Here is a 22,993-nt window from a genome sequence, read left to right on the forward strand (position 1 = left end):
ATATAATGACAAAAAGTCCAACATATGGCTCCACCACACTAAAACACTACTCATCAGTGAGAGAATACGATAGTGCTTTTCCTATAGATGCTACAAGACCAAGATAACAGGACCTATCTCCCCACCAATTAGAATTATTTATCACGTCCTACACAGACAAAAAACTCAATCACCCAACCAATGAATAACAACCTTCCAGAGAGAAGGTCGAGACGGGATTCTACACTATAGAACTTTATCATAAAAAACCACATGCACAACATCACATAACTAGCAATAGAAAGAGTATCCGGATACTCCGCCGAAACACGAACGAATTTACCACAAAACCAAACATTAATATATACTACCCAGTGATGTGACGGTGATAAAATCCAGGATAAAACACAATTATAGATAGAAATCACCCTGCAACCAACAGAAAAAAAGAAACATACCTTCACTCGACGCTCTCTCTCTAAACATAACCTTCTCATACAACTTGATCTCACCGCAAAAGTTGAGCCCCCTAGAGAAGCGCACCATAATTCCTCAACCGACAAGAGACAATAAACATAAAATAGATTTTTAACAGGACTGTCACCAACATGAGTTTTTAGCACTAAAAAGACAAACTCAAATCCTACCCTGATCGAATACTACTCTAATCCAATGTATCCTAATAGTCACATAAATGAATTAATGCACTCGCACACACCCCAATGCCGTTCTCAACTTGTAATATCACGAAAAAACAATGAAACTCAGTAGTTTGAGTTCTGTTTACGTTGAGGGCAAACTCTCATGTCAACAAAACCGATAAACAACGGTATACGTCCTAAAATTATATCAATTAGAAAATGTCTATTAAAAGATGATCTGAAATCAATCCACAGCCCATATATATAGAAATATCAAAGAGCGTATAAATACAGACTCTCAATCCAAAATACAGATACATAATTGAAACTGCCCCAAGACACCTTTGTCATAAATATTTTAGCTAACAATCAATGACATTGAGCAGTCAAACTAAAACCCAAACAGAAACAGATCAAAATTCTTAAAGCAAGCAAATAGTAATAGACAACACAAGGGATGTTCTCTATCTCGCTAAAAAAAAGGTAGTGTCATTTATTTTGTAGCAAAACATTGACATATTAAAAAACTGTCATGACCTCCTAGAACAACCAAAAACAGTACCCCCAGAGTTTTAGTTATCTAAACTGCCCTGCCATACAAAACATAATAAGATGTTTCAGGAAGAATTGTTAAGTTCCTTACACACTCAGATATACCTCGACAAACTTAATAATTTTCTACACAGACATACTTCAAAACACCCACCCTCGAAACATTCATTAAACACAACGATAGAGCCAATTAATCCACCATGTATATAATAAATGCTTTAACCACCCTCTTCCAACCACTAAAACAAGAAAACCTACCTGTAAAAAAAAGTGATCATCCTAAAACTAAAAAGATAGTCTCAATAATAACATCTCTCTAGATAAAATCCCGGGTCTAGTACCTAGACGACATACAAATGCAAATTACAAGATAAACAAAACAGTTAGATAAGACCTACCAAGCCCGACGCGCTGATGCCGATATCTAGTTAATACAGTACTTTCACCAACTGATCAAGGCTCATTGAAATAATTACTGAATCAGGATCAGATCGCACCACACCCAATAACAGAGTCTCGAAAATATCAAATTATGATTTAAATTTATACAGATTAGAAACATATGACCACATAAATACATTTTTGGCCACACACTACTCTCTCTCTCAAACAACCAATCTATAAACCAAAAAAACTTACAACACTTAAAATCCACTGAGAAAAATAAGATCGAATTCCAACCCTAGATATATAGGAACACACACCATACACAAAGGATATCGACCACCTATATACACCCAAAAAAAGCCAACATAAGAGACGTATTTAGTGAAACGACTACGCGAATCAAATCACTACTCTAACTATACGTAGCATGAGATGCACATAAACATCTATTAAAAAACGCAAAACCACGGTGGTAGAATATAGACAAGAGATATCCTACATCGTAGAGTTTACTCAATACCAAATATATCAACTACAGTCATGATAAGAACCCACAAGATGTTAATTATCTCCACTCTCAAACATACAGACAATATCTCCTTTTTAGACGGAAGAGAATCATATTAATTATGAAAAATTTTTCTACCAACCCCAGAATATAAAAAGCGTATTTCCAAAAGCGATTTACGAAAAGAATCACCAGACAAATGAGGGATATTTCCAAACAAGAGATAACTGTACGAACCAAAACGCGCCATCCCGGAGATTTACTCTACAGACTGGTATTTAACCAAATAAACTCTCTTCACATGTCTTTCAGTCTGGAGAAGTCGTTCACGAAATAACGCAAATGAATAAATTCCATATCTACACAACTCACCAAAAATCCTCCAACAATATTCTCCAAGGAATGTATTATAGGAGATAGAAAAAATTTACAAGAAAGCCCAGAGCGATCCTTTTGAATGTATTTCTTAGGGAAAAAATTCTACCAGAATATGACCCAACCACCAATCTATAGTTCTTCTAGCAACAACCTAAGGGGAACAAGTCCATTTGGCCAAGTTTTATATTTGAACACATTATTTATTAAATACCCATAAAAATACTCAGATGCTCCTATAAGCAAATCAATACTACCTGGTATATGATAAGATGGGTCTGCTAATATTAGGTTTGCGGAATAATTCTAAATAGAATTCTTATTTCGAAATACAATATGAAGGGATTTGAAGTAATCTTTGACAATACTAAACAGTTGATATTTATTTTAAAGTTTGATTGTCTAGATTCTATTAGAAGTTTTGTTTGCTTTAAGACCTTTGCCTGATTTTGAGCAATACCAGTAATTGACAAATTAACTGCTGTTGAAGGTAATTTCAACTTTTCGAAAAGATGATACAGAAAGGTTTATAGTATTTGAACTAATATTGTCTTGATTTATTTCATGATTAGAACTAGATGACTCATTAGATTATTGATCTGGACTATTCTGAATAGGTTTTGTTTTAGAGTTTTGAGTATAATCAATATGGAGCAATGTATTATGTCTTTGCTGACATTTTTCGACATGAATTAGAGCGACAACCTTTTACAACATGATTTATTTCTAAGACAATTTCTACACTCGCTCTTAAGGCCTTTAACCTCTGATAATCGTGAGTGGACATTTAGAGCAATAAAAGAGTTACAGTTATAAATAGTATGCTCCTTTTGACAGAAACAACATTTTGGGGTGTGTTTACTTACTGACATCCCTCTAATATTTCTTGAAGTAGTTGGTGTTTGTGTAGACCGAATACTTTCAAGGATTTTACATTTTTCTTGTAAGAATTTGGTGAAATCAGCAATAGTTATACTATCTAGTTTTGAAGAATCAGCTTCCCATTCACGTCTTGAATTATTATCTAGCTTGGATGAAACCAAATGGATTAGCAATGCGTCCCAGGAACTAACCGGTTGACCTAAAACTTCAAGTGCCCTTAAGTGTCTTGTCATGCTGTCTAAGAGGTTACGTAGCCCAGAAAATGATTCTTTACTGATTGAGTCAAGTTGAAATAAAGCTTATGTGATTTTTACTAATAATTGTTTATTTTCATAATCTATCTACTAACAACTGCCAAGCTACCTCGTAATTACTCTATGAACATTCTAATGATTTAAGAAAACACTATTAAAAAAAAAAAAAAAAAAAAAAAAAAAAAAAAATGAAATTTGTTTTATTAAAGGAATTGAAGGTTCCTTATGTATTAGAGATTCAAATGTGTCCTTGAAAAACAACCAGTGTTCATAACTTCCATCGAAAGTTGGAAGAGTAATTTGTGGTAGCTTTATATTAGATGTACTTGCCTCTTGTATTCCACTTGATGATGAGTGTATAGACACATTAGGTTCATTTTGGACTGCATGTAATGACAAAAACCTCTTTGCAATCGACATTAACTCAAAATAGTTGTCCTCGAAATTACACCGCGTGAGTGAATGCTCATCCTCGGACGTATCTACATCTAAAGCCTCTATGTTTGTTTGTGTTGTATTGAAAGAATCTAAAATGCCTTCTAAACTATTCATTCGAAGCTCAAGCTGAACTAAATCTAGCACATCTTGTGGTTTTAAACTTGTTTTAAAAGTTTCTTTAAAACCTTTGTCAGTTGTGCTTTATGTGTAGCACGAATATTTTTTAATTGTTTTTAATTCAGCATCTGCTTCAGCCATTTTGAATAATCTTTGAGAATATATGAATTATTTATAGGTACCAAGTTGTATGTTTATAAATGCCAAAAAATGTATGAAAAGAAATACAAAAAAAAAAAAAAAAAAAAAAAAAAAAAAAGGATAAAGCCCCGTTCTCAGAACTGCGTCGTGTCGACAGCGACACTGATTTGACACTTCAAAACGACCAATGGGAGCTGTACTAAATTTAAAAAAAAAAAAAAAAAAATTTTAAAATTTTGTACAAATCTGATTGGTTCTTTAGTCGTGTCGCTGGCGACAGTCGCAGTTCTGAGAACGGGGCTTAATAAAGGATATTAGGATAAAGGACTGATCTTACTTTGATTTAAAATATTGATCGACTGTATAGATTTCAGCTTCGGATTGCCTGGAAACTGGATTGACTCGAAAATGTTTGCTTTTCTTCTGATCTTCTATCCGGCTCGAAGGACCAATGTATACGATTGTGATGCCGAGTACAATTTGCAACAAATATTTTAAGATGGTGTAAATTTTTAATAATGACTTTATTTATTGTAAAATACAAAGTTCTACAATTAAGATACTGTTGCGAGCCGGTGTGGACTCGACCTAACCTCACAATATGGCCGCCCTCGGATGACCTTAACATCGCATAGACACCGCAATGATTCATTCGTTCGAGAAGAATCGAGACCCACTAGAATGGACGCGTACATACGAGAACATTCGAAAACCTTCTCTATGCGCCTAACGATCTTTGGACTATTTAGATTTCTTTTACCTGTAGGTATAAAAGCCGGCGGCAGTGGCCTAGAGAGGGCAGTTATAAATATACAGTTGACGCGCTAAAATTCAAAATAAAATTCTTAGTTATAAATCGTTTGTAAATAATTCTATAAGTCTTTTATTTCGTTATTATTTTTGTTAATTAGTGTTAAATAAATAGTGTTTTAAATAAATTGTGACTTTCTATCCACACGGAACCGACGAAAAACGTACCAATTGGTGTCAAGTGTGACGTGTGTGATAGACTAGAGAAATAAAAAGCTGACAATGGCTCCGAAAAATTGTTGAAAGACTTGAAAGTGTCCGAACTGAAAATCCAGATTGGAAGAGAGAGAGTGCGAGACAGATGAAAAGAAAAGCATTTTGCAAACTAGACTGAGAGACGTTTTGAGGGAGGAAGGCGAGGATCCGGACACATTTTGTTTTGAGTTCGAAGGTGACCTTGATTCGTGCCTACAAAAATTAGAAGCTAAAATGACGGAAAAACTCTCAAAAATTAGGGAAGGGACAGTTGAATGGGGGATTAATAAAAAATTGACAGAGATTTCTCAAAAATTAGACGGACAACTTGAACAATTTGAATAGTAAAATTATTGACTTGGAAGTTAATTTAGAGAGAAAATCAGTGATAAAATTTAATTTATTTTGGAAGATAAGATCGCAGAAAATTCTAAAGAAATACAGGCCAGCTTTAATAATAAAATACTTAATTTTAGAAGAAAAGATACAGAAAATTCCAGGGAATTAGAAGAAAAGTATTATAGAGAATTCTACGAAGCTACAAGACAAAATAAAACAAAACAAAAAAAAAAAAAAAAAAAAAAAAAAATTCGAAATTTTAAAACAAGAAATAGAAAGGGCCAATTCACCAAAAATGTCAAGAAACATCGGAGGCACCGAAACTAGTCGAAAATAAGTAAATCTCAAAGTCAGTTATTAAGCCTCCACAGTCTGACGGAAAAACCGCTTGGGCCAATATATATTTTTGCCAGTTTGAGTCCGCTGCGAGAGCGAACGGATGGGCAATCGCTTGAAAAAGCTACCGCTTTGACTGTCGAACTGCGAGGAGATGCGACTGATATCCAGCAGACATTGTCACCATCGGAACAGGGAGATTATCAGGAATTGGTACCGACATTAGAAATGAGGTACGGCCAGCTCATTTGGAACATGTCTACCATTCCCAAGGTAAAAAATCGCATTCAAAAAGCAAATGAACCTCTGCAGGAGTTTGAAGCCGACGTAGCCCGCCTCGTTCGCCTTGCGTACCCTACTATGCCCGAAAATGTTATGGAGCGCTTAAAAATACAGGCTTTTATTGATGGTTTATGTGACAACGAGACAAGACAAACACTTCTTTTAGCTCATCCAACGCTTTTGGGAGATGCCCTAGCAAGTGCCCTGGAATTTGAGGCGCGAAAGAATGCTCTAGGTCTCTAGGATTTGTACGGGCTGTGGAGGAGAGTTCCGACGATTCCAAAGTAGAAAGGATTGTGCGGAAAGTACTGGATCAGTATATGAGTAAGAAGGGGGACCGATTCGCTGCTGGAATTGCGGACAGATGGGAAATCGTTTCAAAGAAGAGGAAAAGAAGTGAAATCTTAAAGGAAGACTGTGGTTGGTGATAGTTGGCAAACCGAAGATCTTGCCTATGACCAAAACAGTTGATCCAGAGTTGGGCTTTGTGATTAACTGGAAAAACGCGGACCAGAGACCAACGTGGAAGGAAGTTTGCAGATATTCGCCGAACGTGAAGTCGTACTGGTCCAAGTGGAATTCATTGGTAATAGATAACGGATTACTTCGCCGTGTGATTGTGAGACCAGAGAGACAAGAAGAGAGAAGGCAGATCGTCCTTCCAAAGAAGAGGGTCCAAGAAGTCTTGGAGAAAATTCACAATGGATCCAGCGGTGGACATCTTGGTGTTAACAAGACACTACTTGCAACTAAAACAAAAAAACAAAAAAAAAAAAACAAAAAAAAACGAACAAAAAAATAAACAAAAACAACCTGTCAAACCCAAACCCCTAAAACATACACAAACACCCAAAACCAGCAACACAACAAGAAACATATCTTCTTCTGTTTGTAGGTCGAGCCATTGTTGAAGGTATCCCATAAATATATTATCAATTTGGTGAGCGGTGGCCTCCCGCCTCTTCGATGATCTTTTTCTATTACCTAAATCGGGAGAATGACAATGAGCATGGTAAGCAGATGAGCGACAGTTAACGGTCAAAAATTCCAGCTTGCCTGGGTCATTAATGTATTAGCCTTGCAAAGAACAGCAACAGCGTAAACGTGGCTGAATGCAGTCGCCAACAAAGTCAACGACTCGTCAGCGGTGGAGCTTTTTGTCTTCAACGCACTTTAGAAAGAGATGGTCCGTAATACTGTGCCGCGTTTATTCAGTCATTCTTGCCTGTCAATACCGGTGGCGAGCACGAAACGTTAAAGTCGTTTTCGACCATTGCTGAGCAAGTGTCCACCTGTTTATTCACCAACAGTTTATGCTTCCGATTGGCCCGATCGATAATTGTGGACCACGCTGTACTGGTCGCAGCTTTCACCACTGAGCGAAGATTTATATGCGGCCGCCAGCCAGAATGCTTGGAGCACAGAATATGTTCGGTTCAAAGAAGCCTGCTCTCGTACCGAAATCTCCTTATTTTTCGTGGTCGCCACATTTGTTAGTTGCGTTGGGGAATTTTAAATGTTGTCTTTATTTTATTGTTATTTCTGCATATTTTGAGTTTTAAAACATAGCCAGCCTGAACAATCACATGGCCATGTCAAACGCGAAGGTCGGGTTCGAAATTCGGCAGCTGACAAAAAGTTAGTTGGCGCAAATTGATAGCAGTTGGCAGCGGGTTCCTTTGGTATAACATAGCCAAACAAACATTAACACCATATCAGATCATAACCAAAAAGGGTACTATCACAGCAAAAAACAGGTGATAATCATTTCGTGTCATTCTACCATTCTGATTATGTGAGTAGCGAGAGTATACGAGTTTAGTTACGCTCGTCTTCTAGGCGTTTCAGCTCGGTTCTTTGAATTTGTGGCTCTTTGATTTTTGAGGGGGAATCTGAACCCCTGCCTTATCGTTCAGCGGGCGGCGAGGTCGGCTGAGGCTAAGACAAAGCCACCCATGTTTTACGAAAGTCATTTTATCCTGTTTCAGCCAATTCGCACAAGAAAAAGGAAAAGAGCCCGCTTTCTACCGGTTTTGTTGGAGCCGATCTCAGCAGCTTCGTTTAGGTTGCGCACTTATAAAAATAAATATTTATAAGTTTTTTTTTTTTTTTTTTTTTTTTTTTTTTTTTTTTTTTGTTTAATTATTTTCGCGTGAAGAAATACCAGAAACTATTATTTTATTAGTTTAGTTTTGTTGCGTTTAAGTGCCGTACTACTGGTTTTTCAGTTAATTTCAGTTCAGCCACAGGAGTTGCAGGCGCTGAATACAATGAAGACTGCATTTTCAGTACAGATGACGCACGACAGAAACAGATGTCAATTCTTTAGATTTTATATATCGCTCGTAACTTAAATGTGGATCATCTCGTGTTGCAGTTTTTGTTCAATGCGATTTCAAATCGTATCTCATCGTGTCGTTCGAGTTCGTATCAACGATTTATTGGGAATCAGTGGTGAATCGAACTTTTCGGACAGGCTCATTGCATCGAACAGTTCAATAATCGTGAACTGCGACGCCCAGCAACGGTTCACGGAGGGGACCTTCGCGCAGCTGGGTTAACAAATTCACTTCCAGCAGAAAGAATGCCCGTTGGCTCTTTTCACTCCTGGCTGCGCAAGATGATTGAAATTTGTCATACACCCTTGAACGTCTGGCGGTGTCCTTAAGACGGTATTATATCTTTTGCCTGGTAGATCAAAAGAAAAATAAACATGCAGCACCACAAACGATTTTAAATCAGTATGCATTGTCACCAACGATTTAAATAGATATCTGCGTCATGTCGCCGATCATTTTGTTATTTCCGATCTCGTTCATCTCGAAATATTTACCAAACTATAATTGGTTATCGGTGGCCGCCACCAGTTATTAATATTCGCGGGACGTTGGCGTTAGCTGGGATGAAAGAAACATGCAGATTTTGCAATGAAACATGCTTGAATCGAGACGCAATGCCGTCCAGCATGATAAATTATTTGCTAATTTACTGTGTTTGCCGACATCTGAAATTGCGTGTTGTCGCCTTAAACGCAACCAGCAGCACGATTTAGTTTAAACCTTATCCGAGAGAGTTTTATCGTTGCATGGCGCCTAAAGACCTTCCAACAGCGTTGCAATTCGTTACGCAAGAACATAGCTTCCGTGCCTCTTTCAGTACCGGGGGTTGAAGTCCATTCACAAAATAATTTAATCAATATTAAACTAAAATAAAAAAAAAAATATCTTTTTTAATAATTTTAATCATTTTTTTTTTTTTAATTTTAATGAAATAATTGTTGGTATTAGTTTAAAATTACTGCCCTAATTTTAATATCAGCCTAAATCGTTTTCATTAACTGCTGTTTTTTCGAAGACTCCACCAAATAGCAGCTTAACCCAATCAGTCAACAAACCTCACTGTTCCGAGCATTCATTGTAAACAGACCAGTATTAAACCAGCTTTCTAATACGATGTTCCAGTCATTCACCTTCGAAATTGCTGAAGAGCTATAGGTCGTGAACCGATCCAAATCAGTATACAGAAGAATGCGCTTTACCAATTCAGTAGCACAATTGGCGAATGCGATGAAAATTATTCCTGAATATCACCGCACTGCACAATATACGCATTCCGGACGAAAATTTAGAGCGCCCGCACGAACGACGATGATGTAACGCCATCAATAATATCAGTCAACATTGGGGCCGACAAGCGGTTCACATTGTTTTTGAACATAATTTAAAATTTTTATTTCTGTCTGTTAAAATACTTTAGACTATAGCGCATTGGGCTTATTCAAAATTTACACGACCATATTGTAACAACAGATTCTGCATCTGGGGCCGACTTTCGTTCATCGGTGTACTTAAAATTTTATTTATTTGCTCATTGGTCAGCGATGGACTTAGACAGATATTCGTTGCGGTTGCCTGGCCTGATTGTGATGTTTGCCAGCACAAAGATCAGATTATTACCGCGAAAGCCAGTTCATCACGACGAACAGAACAGTTAACAAAACAGCAAACACGCAGATATTATCTCCATAATAAAACCGTAGAATTGTAACATTCAGCGATCGTCGTTGAACGGATTACGCTGTATCCGGCCTTAACAAAATCACCAGTCCAGTAGTCGATTTTTTCCGAGCCGCCGAGGTTCTTGACAAAGATTTGCTGAATTGCCCTTGAAAATTTGTTTTGACTTGACTGGTACTGAACATCACTTAGCCTGGGGAGTGAGGTCCGAAATTACACCTGTGCAGCGAATTTTTCGATTCTTGCCTTATCAGAACAAATTCACTTACATTTTGAACAAAATAAACATCATATCAAAACATTTGATGAAATACCAGTGAGGCATCAAACAGGAGGAGATGGATTCGGTGCCACCACAACAAGGAGAGACGAACATCAAATGTTTTATCATCCGTCATACCTGTGGGAACACCACTCAGGTACCGTGGTAAAAATGGCGAGTCGCCACAATACCGTAGCTTTCAGAGTTACTGACAAGGCGATTTGTTCAGTCATTTTGAGCAATCATCGCCGCGAAAGATTCATCACCAGAGATGAAGAAAAATGATATTGAAAACGCCATCACAAAACGGATACGCGAGTTTTCGAGGTCGGCCGCCAGCTCGCATTATTCCACGGACGCACGTTCGAAGACGACGACATTGCGCTCAACATCACAGTAAGAACAGCAATCGCTTAGTTATTCACAGAGGTTTCACGCAACGAAGCCAGCATCAGTCATACCGGACAGCCACCCGGCCAGTTATCGTTAACTGTCGAACCGACAAGGGATTTTTTAGACTTCTGGGGTACCACAGTGCTCATAATACTCTTGCCGTGCTCGAGAATATTTGTGGCTCGGACATAACCGAGTTCTGTGGATTGCTCTTACTGTAAAATCTGACCACCTAGCCTATTTGGTTAATACCGATTTTTCATCTTCCAGCCGATGTCAGTAATGTTTAGGCGTGAACAGCAGGGTCGATTGGACAGCACGCCCAGCCGCATATGCGCAGTCGCGAACCTGACGACGCTGAATGACATTTACGAAAGAATGTTCGCCGCATAAGCACCCATTGCCCCAGTTTGGTCGAAAATCACGACCATGCTTTCCGCTGAGAGCCTCGAAAGCAGTGTTGGCGTATAAAGATGGAAGAATTCTGACTGCCAAAGATCGCGCAGCGCGTCCGAATATCAACGCAGTATCCAGAATTGGCGGCGAACGACAGCCTGTATTAAGAGATATACGTAGCAGATCGATATCGTCCAGATAGACCACAACAGTAATTTATGTCGAAAATGACGATGGATTCATTCGAATGATTTACAGGATCCAATAGCATTGAACAGCGGCTTGGCGTAAATCGTTTTAAAATGACAGTTCAGCAAAGTAAAAACTAATAGCCCGAAACGCAGGTCTTTGAAAAGGTTTTTGATGCTGATACCTAGCCTCTTATTAAAGAGTGCCGATATCCCCAGACAAACTTAGCCTTCTTTTAGTTTTGAATCACCAGAAATGCAAGAGTTTTCAGAAAACCTTAGTGGGCCATCATTGGCTTAAAAGATGTTTAACCAAACTAATATAACAAAACAGTCTTCAGTCGTGTGTCAATATTTGCAGTTAAACAGCAGAATCGAGTCAAAATAAAGAGGAGTTATTGTCAATTGGCGTTTCAGCAAACATATTAATTTCAGTGTGAGCCGGTACCATCAATATTGGGGTCGAATGTTGAAGCCACTGTACTGAAATGTTCATTTGCATACTGAGCGCTTGTCCAGGACAGTTTTTTCTAAATATGTGCAGCGGTACGGCACGGGCTGTTGACACTATCAACATTTTTCGGTCACGGTATTCATCTAAGAGCGACTGTTGACACGGTACCGGTCTCCAAGAACACAGAACACCATAACTGTTGGCGACCTTGCCGCCGAAATCATCCATTACCTGGTCGAATGAGCATACCGTCCTGTCAGAACATATCTCGACATAAACGTAACCGTGCTCTAATAAAACGATGATAGCAGTTGTCGAAATGATGCTGGCTTTGGCTTACTCCACTGGCTCTGTTGCTGTTGTGCCTGCCACCAAATGACCATTATCTCTGGACATTGATCGCCAGTTATTAATTGTTGAACATAAAGAAATTGTAATTTATTATTCAAATAACGAAGATTTATTAGCAATAAACAAGAGGAATCGGTGAAATGAATGCGTGATTTATCTCGATATTAGAACCGTTTGATGCGTCGTCACCAGTTGCTGGTTTGTCTCATTGTAACAGTAATACCCCGCATTCACGAAGTCAAGAACATGGGAAGTCCGGTTTTCAACAGCCGATATAGTTGATTAGTAAAATTTAACCTGTTGGTCGCATCATTGGCGGTGTCAGTTGTACAGCGTTTCAGAGTAACAATTTTCGCACGCGAGTTCAAAGCAAAAATGTAATGTGAGAGTCGTCGATATCGACTACCATCAAATGAATGCAAAGTAGCCAGCGCCTTAGCCTCATTATTTTGTCGACACACCTGTCAATACAAGAAAACGTAAATAGTCCTTTGAGTATGTCGCTAATTTTGGCTGTCGAGTTAAATATAGTATAAGAGCATTCTGTACACATGTTACTGGCTGTTCTGCAAAGAGCACGCCGAGTCAGAAATTGTTCCCGTTACCAAACAGAACAAAGAGGGCTGCGAGCAGCTCGTTTTGCAACCGGAATTTAGAGGCCAGAGGCGAACGCTGGCACCAATTCGTATCTCTACAGAAATCGAAACAAGTTTAGAGGAAAATATTTTGCTGTGTTCATCTATAGGTGTACTGATACCATTCTGATCGATAACAAATAACCAAATGAAAGATTTGCAGTAAAATATCAAATTGCTGATGGTTACCACTACTTGAGCAAAGATACATCGGCTCAACAGTTATGGGCGAAATCAGTCGACGAGTTTAGCATATCGAAATTATTGTCTTTTTCCAGTCAGGCCGCATTCAGCATAAACAGATGATCTTTCTTTGAGCGTTAAAATAGCGAAGCAGGTTGCAGGTTTGCGTTTTGTGCCTGTTAAGATCGAATACAATATATTATCGATCTTAACAGGCAAAGCCATAAGATTTTCACCTACTTGAGCCTGTATTTTTTAACTCAATAAAGAGATCATCTGTTTTTATTATACTTGGATGCATTATTTTTAATTTGGAAAAAGTTAATGAATTTTCGATATCTTGTAAAATAGAATCGATGGTTTCATACATAATGATTAATTGATTAAATTACTTTTATAAAGTGATAATTCTGAGAATAAGTTGTTGAGTTTATTATCAAAGCAATTTGATCTATTTTGCCTTGCAAAATCTTTTCATTTTGAGTTATTTGTTGTATCGTTAAATTAAATTTTATCAATTACACTCTCTAGATAGATAATTTGCTTTCGAATATTTTCCTCTAAACTGTTTTGCTTTTTCTGTAAATTTTGAATTAGTTTTTCATAACGTTCGCCATCTGAAGCGTCTAAATTTCAAGTTACTGCTTTAAAAACTGAGCCTACAACATTCACTAGCCCTCTTTTTGTTCTGTTTGAATGTGGAATAATTTCTGATATTTTGTTTTCGACTCTCTTTTGCAAAAATTGTAATGCTTTTACATAATGCACAGAATCTTTCTCTCTCTATGTTTGTTTACTAACTCGACAATAGAAATTGTATTTATATAAAGTTTATTTGTTTCTTGTATTATTGGGCGTAAGTCATTAAAATGTATGAGAGTAAAAGTATACTGTTTAACTTTTGCATTCCCTAATTTGATTGGTAGAAGTCTGACATTATCGTTGACTTTCCTGCCATTTATTTTTTGTTGAACCTCGTATGCAGAGGTGATTACTCTGAAACATAATACAACTATTTTATAATGGTCACATTAGCCTAGGTTAAGAATTTTACTAATCAAAGCTATATCGGTATTTAAGTGGGCGTTTAACATTACCCATGTGTACCTTTTCTTGACTTTCAGTAGATACTATTTTTCTTGCAGGGTTGGTACTTACAATTTTGGTAGGGTTAGAGAACTTATTGGCTAATTTTTGACGTACGTGCTTTTTAATATAAACCTTTTGATTTGGTTCTAATATATCAGGGTCATCACGCGATTCATTAATTTTACCGATTATTTTTGTTTTATTTGCTATTAGATCTTCGTTAATTTTGAATAAAGAAGTTTGGTTTTTTCTTTATGTTCCGAAACGTAATTAGTTAATAACAGCTGATCAATGTCCAAGCTAAATGGATCATTTGAAGAGATATGACCACTAATAACGTCAACAGGTTTTAACTTAGTAACAGAGTGAATTGAATTATTGTAAGCCAAAATAGCGTATTTCATTCTTTGATGTATCGGTGTTTTATTAAAATTTTGGTTGTTTAATAATCGAATGTGTTCTGATAAGGTTGAGTGGTAATCGCTCTATAAGACCATTAGATTGTGGATGGTTCGGCGAGCAAAAGTGTATATTAATTTTATGAAGTTGTAAAAGTTCTGTTACTACTGTGTTCTTGAATTCGGTACCATTGTCAACAATTATCTTAGATGGAATACCGTGATGAGAGAAAAATGTTATTAAGTTGTCAACAATTTCCGTGCCGGCCATAGATTTTAACATGTACGCTTGCGCATATTTAGAAAAACTATCTATTATAGTTAGAAATTTAGTCTGCTCTAGTGTATAGGTGTCTAAATGGATTATTTCGAAAGGTCTAACTGCAGTGGGAGTAATATTCATTTTAATATTGATTGGATGACGCTCGTACTTACTTTTTTGGCAAATTTCACACTGGTTAATATATGTTTGTATAGAAGCCTTAATAGTTGGCCAATAATATTTATCTTTAATTTTTGACTCGGTTTCATCTATACCTCTGTGATTTGTTTTGCTCTCGTGGTAGTTTTTGATAATTGTGGGAATTTCGTTTTTATCGGTTATATTCATATTTAAACATCTTTTTTAAAATTCCTAATAGATGGCCACTTAAAGGTTTTCCTTACAATTTCGCAGAAAGGCTCGTACATTTCTGGTGATTCAAAATAAAGAAAATAAGTTTTGTCTGAATTATATTTCTTTTTTGTAATAAAATTTAGAACATCAACATCAAAATTGTTTTCTGTGAAAAGTTGCACCAAAATCTATCGTTTTTCGAATAATATTAGTTTTTTTACTTTTGCTGGACTGTGTAAGACTTTTGTAAAAATAACCTGATTTGCACCAAAATTTTACTGCTGTTTGTGTAGGGACTCTACTATTTGATCCTGCTCGTCATTCGAATGAATGGTTCCATCGTCATTTTCCTCGTATAGATTTTGTTGTGGTTCCTTATCTAGTTGGACTATAATGGAGGCATTATCTAAGTTATCTTCGTCTGTTCTGTCATTTTGCTCACGTATATAATATTTTAATACAGATATGTCGTTCGTATCTTTTGTGTGTATTTCAATTCTGGATAAGGCATCTGCGTTGGTGTTCAGTTTGCCTTTCTTGTAAATGATCTTGTAGTCAAATTCCTCCATCTTTATACGCCAACGCAAGAGTTTACTGCTCGGGTCTTTCAGAGAAAACAGCCATTGCAGAGGCTTATGGTCAGTAATGATGTTGAATTTTCGACCAAATAAATAAGGGCGAAAATATTTCGTTGCCCATATTAAACAAAGACATTCTTTTTCTATCGTAGAGTAATTCATTTCAGAATTATTCAAGGTTCGCGATGCGTATGCGACTGGAAGGTCTTGTCCAATCGGACCCTGTGACAATACCGCGCCTAAGGCTACATTACTGGCATCGGTGGTAAGATTGAAGGGCTGAGAGAAGTCAGGGTATTGTAAAATAGATTCATTGGTCAAAAGATTTTTACAGTATTCAAAGCAATCTACAAATTCAGGGTTACGTTCAATTTTGGCTCCTTTTTTAAGACATTTCGTCAATGGTTTCGTAATTTTGGCAAAATTATTTATGAATTTTCTGTAGTACCCTAGAAGTCCTAAAAAACTCTGTGAATCTGTTTTGGTTGTTTTCTTGGTATGGGGGTAGTTCTTGATAGCTTTAATCTTTTCCGGGTTAGGCTTGACTCCATCCGGTGTCACTATATGGCCTAAGTAAGCAACTTCACGACGCAAAAATTCACTCTGTTGTCGTTGGATTTTTAAATCTTCGATTCTTAGTCTAGTAAAAACAGATCTTAAACGTTCTATATGCTCTTGCAATGATGTTGAATACAAAATAATGTCATCGAGATATACGAGACATTTTTCATTTTGGATTCCACGTAATATGCTGTCCATTATTCTCTGGAATGTCGCAGGCGCATTCTTTAACCCAAACGGCATTCTCAGAAACTCGTAGTGTCCGTTTTCTGTATTGAAGGCTGTTTTCGAAATATCATTTTCGCTCATCTCAATTTGATGAAATCCGCTCGCGAGATCTAAGGTTGTAAAGTATTGACATTTCCCCAATTTGTCAAGCAAATCTGTGATATTGGGAAGCGGATATTTGTCATCAATGGTCTTTTCGTTAAGCTTACGGTAATCAATAACGACTCGCCATTTTTGATTTCCAGAAGCGTCCAACTTTTTGGGCACCACCCAAATTGAAGATGACCACGGCGAATTGCTATGGCGGATGATATTCTGCTTAAGCATTTTATTAATTGTTTCACTTTTGTTTGTGAACAAACGGGTATCTATATGACTTGGTATACACTGGTATTTCATCAGATGTTTTGATATGATGTTTAATTTTATTTTGTAAATGTAAGTGGGGTGTGATAATAAAATACGTCAGAAAATTCAGCACACAAATTAATAATTTCAGATTTTTCCTCTAAATTTAAGTGATCTGTTCGAATTACCGAAGGATCAAATTCAAATTGTCTAAATTTTCTAAAATTATGTAATTCAATATTATTTAAATCTTTTATTAAAAATTTTCGACTTGAATCGGCTCGGAAAAATCTAAAACTACTGGACTAGTGGTTTTATTTAAAATTGTAGTTACAGCGTATCCGTTCTTAGCAACTGATAAACAGGCGGGCTTTCACAATTTGCAGTTTTTGATGGTGGAATGAAATATCACCGTGTTTTATACTTGTTTTTATTCTAATAACTTGTTCTGTTCGTGGAGCTACAGTGATGGAATTTAACTCATGTTTAATTCTGTGAAAAAGTAATCTGATCTTTGAGTATGGCGTTACTAGGTATCCTGTGTCGAAATCAAGGTTGGCTTGTAATAACTTTAAATTATCTAACCCTATAAGTCCATCGAAAACATTGTGAAACTTAAATAATAAAATTTTAAATTTTTGTTGTTAGCAAATTAAAAAATTTTGATGCAGGAATCGATACACTGAATTTATGGGCTGACTGTTGAAATACTGTTGTTACAATAAATGGATCATTAATAATAAATTTTGAATAAAATTTTGAAGCTAAATATGGATCTAAAAATGATTTTGTAGACCCAGAGTCTATTAAAAAATTTTAAATTATGTTCAGGAAAATAACAAGAAAATTCGCTAGCATTATTTGAATTGACTGATATTATTGGTGGCGTTACGTATCCGTGTTCATTACCGGGGCGCTCTGAAAATTTTCGTCAGGTTGCGTATATTGTGCAGATTGCTGTTGATATTCAGAATAATTTTCATCGCACACCTCGTATTGATTTTCATAGTTATTGTATACTGAGATTCAAAATTAAAATTTTCTGATACGTTTCTTCTGTATACTGATTTGGATCAGTTTCCGCATTGTATAGCTCTTCGAAAACGAATTTCGGAGGTGGATGATAAGACGTCGTATTAGGAAAAGCTGGTTTAATATTACTGGTCTGTTTTGTGGAGATACTCATTGGGGTAGGTTTTGGTAGGGTTTGTTGACTATTAGGTTAGGTTTAAAACATTTATATTTGAATTAGGTCTTCGAAAAACTTGTGAGTTAGTAGGAAAACGATTTGGAACATTATTAAAATTAGGGCGAATATTAATAGGTTGAGATGGAAAAGTGGGTCTTGGCATAAGTGAATTATTAGGAGCATGATTGTTAAAATTATTAAAAGGTCTAAATTGAGACAAATTGTGATTGTTATGATTAAAATATTGAGGTTTAAATTTATTTTGTTGAGATGGTTCAATTCTTAGGTACTGGTTTAAGAAATTTTGGAAATATCTTGTATTATGTTCTTGCGTAACGAATTGTAACGCTGTTGGAAGGTCTTAGGCGCCATGCAACGGATTGTGTTGCCTAAAGGTTCTCTTAGTCCGGATAAAAAAGTTTTAAGAGCTAAATCGATATAGTTTGCGTTTGAGAGATTTTGATGTACACATAGTTTCATGAATGTCGACGTAAGAGCACAGTAAATTAAGCAAATGTAAGATTTTATCGTAAAATTGATTTGGAGTTTCGTTTGGCATTTGTCTAAGCATTACCAGATCTCGGTTCAAACATGTTTCGTCTCTTTGATCTGCAAAATGTCTATAAAGTGTTTCTTTTAAATCGTCCCAGGTAGTAACGTTATGAATATTAATAACAATTTTGGCATTACCAGTTAATTTTCCAATTAAATAGTTTAGTAAATAAATATTTCGAAAGTTAGTTGGATCACTCGGAATGTAAAAATGATCAATAAGGCTTTGACATGTTGCAAGATATCTATTTAAATCATTTGGTGTCCCATCGAAGGTTGGCACGCAATTTAAATACTCTAGTTTAAAATCGTTTTGTGAATTACTACTGCTAGTACTTTGCATGTTTATTTTTTTAGTCTACTATAGATAAAGATATAAATATTTTAGAGTCTCTTAAAGGTTTTATAGATAGCGTTTCAAAAAAAAGTGTATGATAAAATTTCACCGTAAAACAAAATTGCACTTACATTAGGGTGAAAATTACTTTGAGCATTCTTCTATAAGGTAGATTTGTCAGGTCTGCAATTTTGTCTTCGCCAACTGTAATCTGCCTTGCGAGGGTGAGGGATGCTTGCTTCACACTCCGATGAACTGTTCTTTGGGGCACGTCACTAGTTCACGATTGAATGGGCTGTTCGATTTTTGAATGTGCCACTCCAGCGACTGTCCGAAAAGTTCGATTCACCACTGATTCCCAATAAATCGTTGATACGAACTCGAACGACACGATGCGATACGATTTGGGAATCCTACCGACTGCGCCACTATTAACTTATTGAATAAAGTCACCTTTTCTTTAAAAACTACTTTTATTTTTTGAATGAATTACATTTAAGTTTTATTTAATTATATAAAATCTAAAAAATTGACATCTGTTTTAAAAACTAACTAGCTTGAAGAGCTCGTGCGACAGAGTGTAAAAATAGAATCTGTACTTGGAAAAATGCTAGTCTATTGTTGTCTATTCAGCACTTATACACACACACACACACAATATAACTCCTGTAAAACAGATGCTTTTTGCTTAATTAAATATGTTGGAAAATATTATCCAGTAGGTACAAATACACAACACTTAAACACAACAAAATAAACTAATAAAATAATAGTTTCTAATCCAAATTTCACAAATACTGTTTATGTTTCTTCGCGAAGGACGAAAAAACTGAATTTTTAATTACTCAGATATGCATTAAGGTATATTTCAATTCAAGCTTATAAATATTTATTTTTATAAGACATAACCTAAACGAAACGAAATTACAAGTCGAGAAAGATCAACAAAACTGCCGAATTTAGAAGCGAATATAACTTTTTTCCTTTTTTCTTGTCACAGTTGAAACAAACAAGGATAAAGCTATTTTCGTAAAACATGGGTGAAACGTGCTAATAAGTAGCCCAATAGATGTGACCTCGCGCCCTTCCATTTTTGAACGATGGGCGGGTTTAACGGATTCCCCTCAAAGAAAATCGTAGGGGAATACAAAAATTCAGAACGGGCAAGGCGCTACCTAGAAGACGGGCTTGTACTAAGCCCTCATTGTACATCTATTTATACATAATCAAGGATATTATGTTAAAATTAATTTTGAAGTATTGTATCACCTGTTTTTATGTAATAGTATACCCTTTTTTTTAGTTCTATGATCTGATATGTTATGATTTGTTAATGTTTGTTTAACAATGTTATACCAAAGAGGTTATACTTAATATATCAATTTGCATAGCCTAACTTTTTTATCAATAAACTTTGTAGATTTTCAGATTATTTAATTCCTTTTGTTTGACATATTATGTGATTGTTTCAGATAATATGTTTTAAAAATAAAATTGCAAATAGCGAATAAAAATAAAATAAAAAAAGTGTATTTTACAATTCCCCCCGGCCCCGCACCCCTTTGGCTAACCTGTAAATGTCAACTATGTCGAGAGATGGCGTTACGAAAATGGAACCGATTTATTACAAGGAACTTGGGCTTCTTTTTCGTTAGTATATTCTGTGCTCCAAACTGCATTCTGTGAAGCCGAGACAGTCTATGGCCGAGCCGGTGAAATGGGTATATAAATCTTCGCTCAGTTAGTGAAGCACAAGCGTTGTGCGCAAGCGTGAATTTTTAATTATCGATCGGATAACTAAACCAATCAGAGCATAAGCTGTTGGTGGATAAACAGGTGGATGACACTTCTTATGGGAGAACTGGCAATGGTTCGAAACTTGACTACAAGCGATTTTCTAGGAATCTTCCTTACCGATAAATTATTGACAAGAGTGACAGATAAAACCTTGACGTTCTTTGAGTATTACAGTTCATCTCTTTTTCTTTCTAAAGTGTACGTTGAAAGGAGACAAAAACCACACCACTTTTCTCCTTGACGGGTCGTTGACTTTGACAGCGTTGACTTGTCGCCCAATTGTCGCCATTTTATTTCTTTTGTTTACACGCTGCAGTTTGCTTTTGTTTGCTTTGCAAATTTAATACATTAATTATTTAGGCAAATATAGGTTTTTGATAAAACTTCTCGGATTAACGTGTAGGTAAAAGTGTTGATAAATAATTTTTTTTCATCTTAACATGCTCATTGTCATTCTCCTGATTTAGGTGACAGAAAAAGATCATCAAATCAAATTGAATTTTATATTTTTTCATCCCAGGACCGATAGTAAAATATATATTTTATGGATACCTTCCTAAATATCAACGAGATGAGCCATAGGAAGAAAGGGACCATAGTACAAAACAGAAAGGTGATATTTTTTCTTTCCACTTAGGATATTGAAATTATTATATACTGTAGTTGTGTTTGGCATTATGCTCTGAGAAATATAGAACAACAGATGTAAAGCATCCCAGAGGAAAAGAGAGGCAATACCTACCTGTACTCTCTCTGATATTTGTGAAAGTTACGGCAAAGTATTGTTGTAAATGTCATCTTTTTGATCGACCTGAAAACTTGAAACGAGCAAAAAGATGACACTTTCAACAATACCCTGACAGATATCAGAGACGATACAGGTTTTTCCTCTCTTTTCCCTTGGAATACTTTTAATTTATTATTCTTTGTATATCTAGATTCCTCAGAGCACTATGAACGAACTCAGCTTGTATGTTTGAAATAATCGTCCAGTTGGCTTAAAAATGATGATCGATGGCATTTCCCATATAATTTTACTTTCAAAATTATGATATATATCTTCATTTCTAAGCCATCTATGACGCCATTTTTTTCAGTTTTGTTATAATTAATTTTGTCTCTTGATCTACTTGTAACATTATTCTTTTAATTTTATTAATTTATTGTGGTGAAATTAATTTCTGTTGTATATTTGATATTGATATTAAACATATTTTTAAAAAATGGTGTATTTTTTGTGTATGTCATAATTAAAAATAAATGAAAAAATAAAAAATTTTATTTTTTTAAACTTCCCGCCATGCGTGACAATTTAGTCCGTAGTTCCTACAGGCGAAATTGGGGGCGCTAGTAGCAGTAGACTTGTCAACAGTGTCAAATTTAAACGTCAATTTCACTTTCCAATATTTAGCAAGGCGCTCGCACTTCTTGTGTATGTGTTTTGTGGGTTGGAACCTTTGGTGTTACACAGCAAAATAAAAACACTAAATCATCACAATACACCAAAACACTTTGACTTTTACACTGGACGCGCGTTTCGCTAACCATGTTAGCATCATCAGCAGATGATTATAAAACTAATGATGTGCTAATGATTCTGAAGTATGAACTTTGAAAGTATGAAGGATTTTATACAAATACAAGGTGTGGAATAAACACAGAGGAATAAGAAAGCGGAGTCGCTACTACACGTATTTCTGTAGGATAAAAACAGTCTCACTTCGTTGTTTGGGCGGGGCCAAAAGTGTACCCTTTGGACAGGACCTGATTAAGTAAAACTTCAAATAATAAAAACAAACGATGAAAATTTGCCTTGAGCTAATGTAAAATCATTGTGTAATATTAATCGTGTGTATCGCAATGAACAAATTACTTGGCATTACTACACCAAACTTAAAATAGGCATAAAATACTAATTAATGTTCCTTCGTTAATTCGGTCATTACGGACCTGCACACTGTTTATCTAACCTGTGAAATGTTACGCGGGTGAGTTTCTTCGAGTGGATACCTTTCCTGCTCCTACAACTGCGTACAGCACATAACACCATGGTTTTAAATGTTTTTGTAATAGAAAACACTCAAATTATCGATGAAAAACATTAAATTTCGAGAAAAAGGCACAAATTACAAAAAGTACCACAATCTAAGATGGCGGGCGGCTAGGTGAACCTCTTTTTGCAACAG

This window comes from Sitophilus oryzae, unplaced genomic scaffold, assembly GCF_002938485.1.
Source record: "Sitophilus oryzae breed Bouriz unplaced genomic scaffold, Soryzae_2.0 scaffold_54_pilon_pilon, whole genome shotgun sequence".
In the NCBI taxonomy this organism is placed as follows: Eukaryota; Metazoa; Arthropoda; class Insecta; order Coleoptera; family Curculionidae; genus Sitophilus; species Sitophilus oryzae.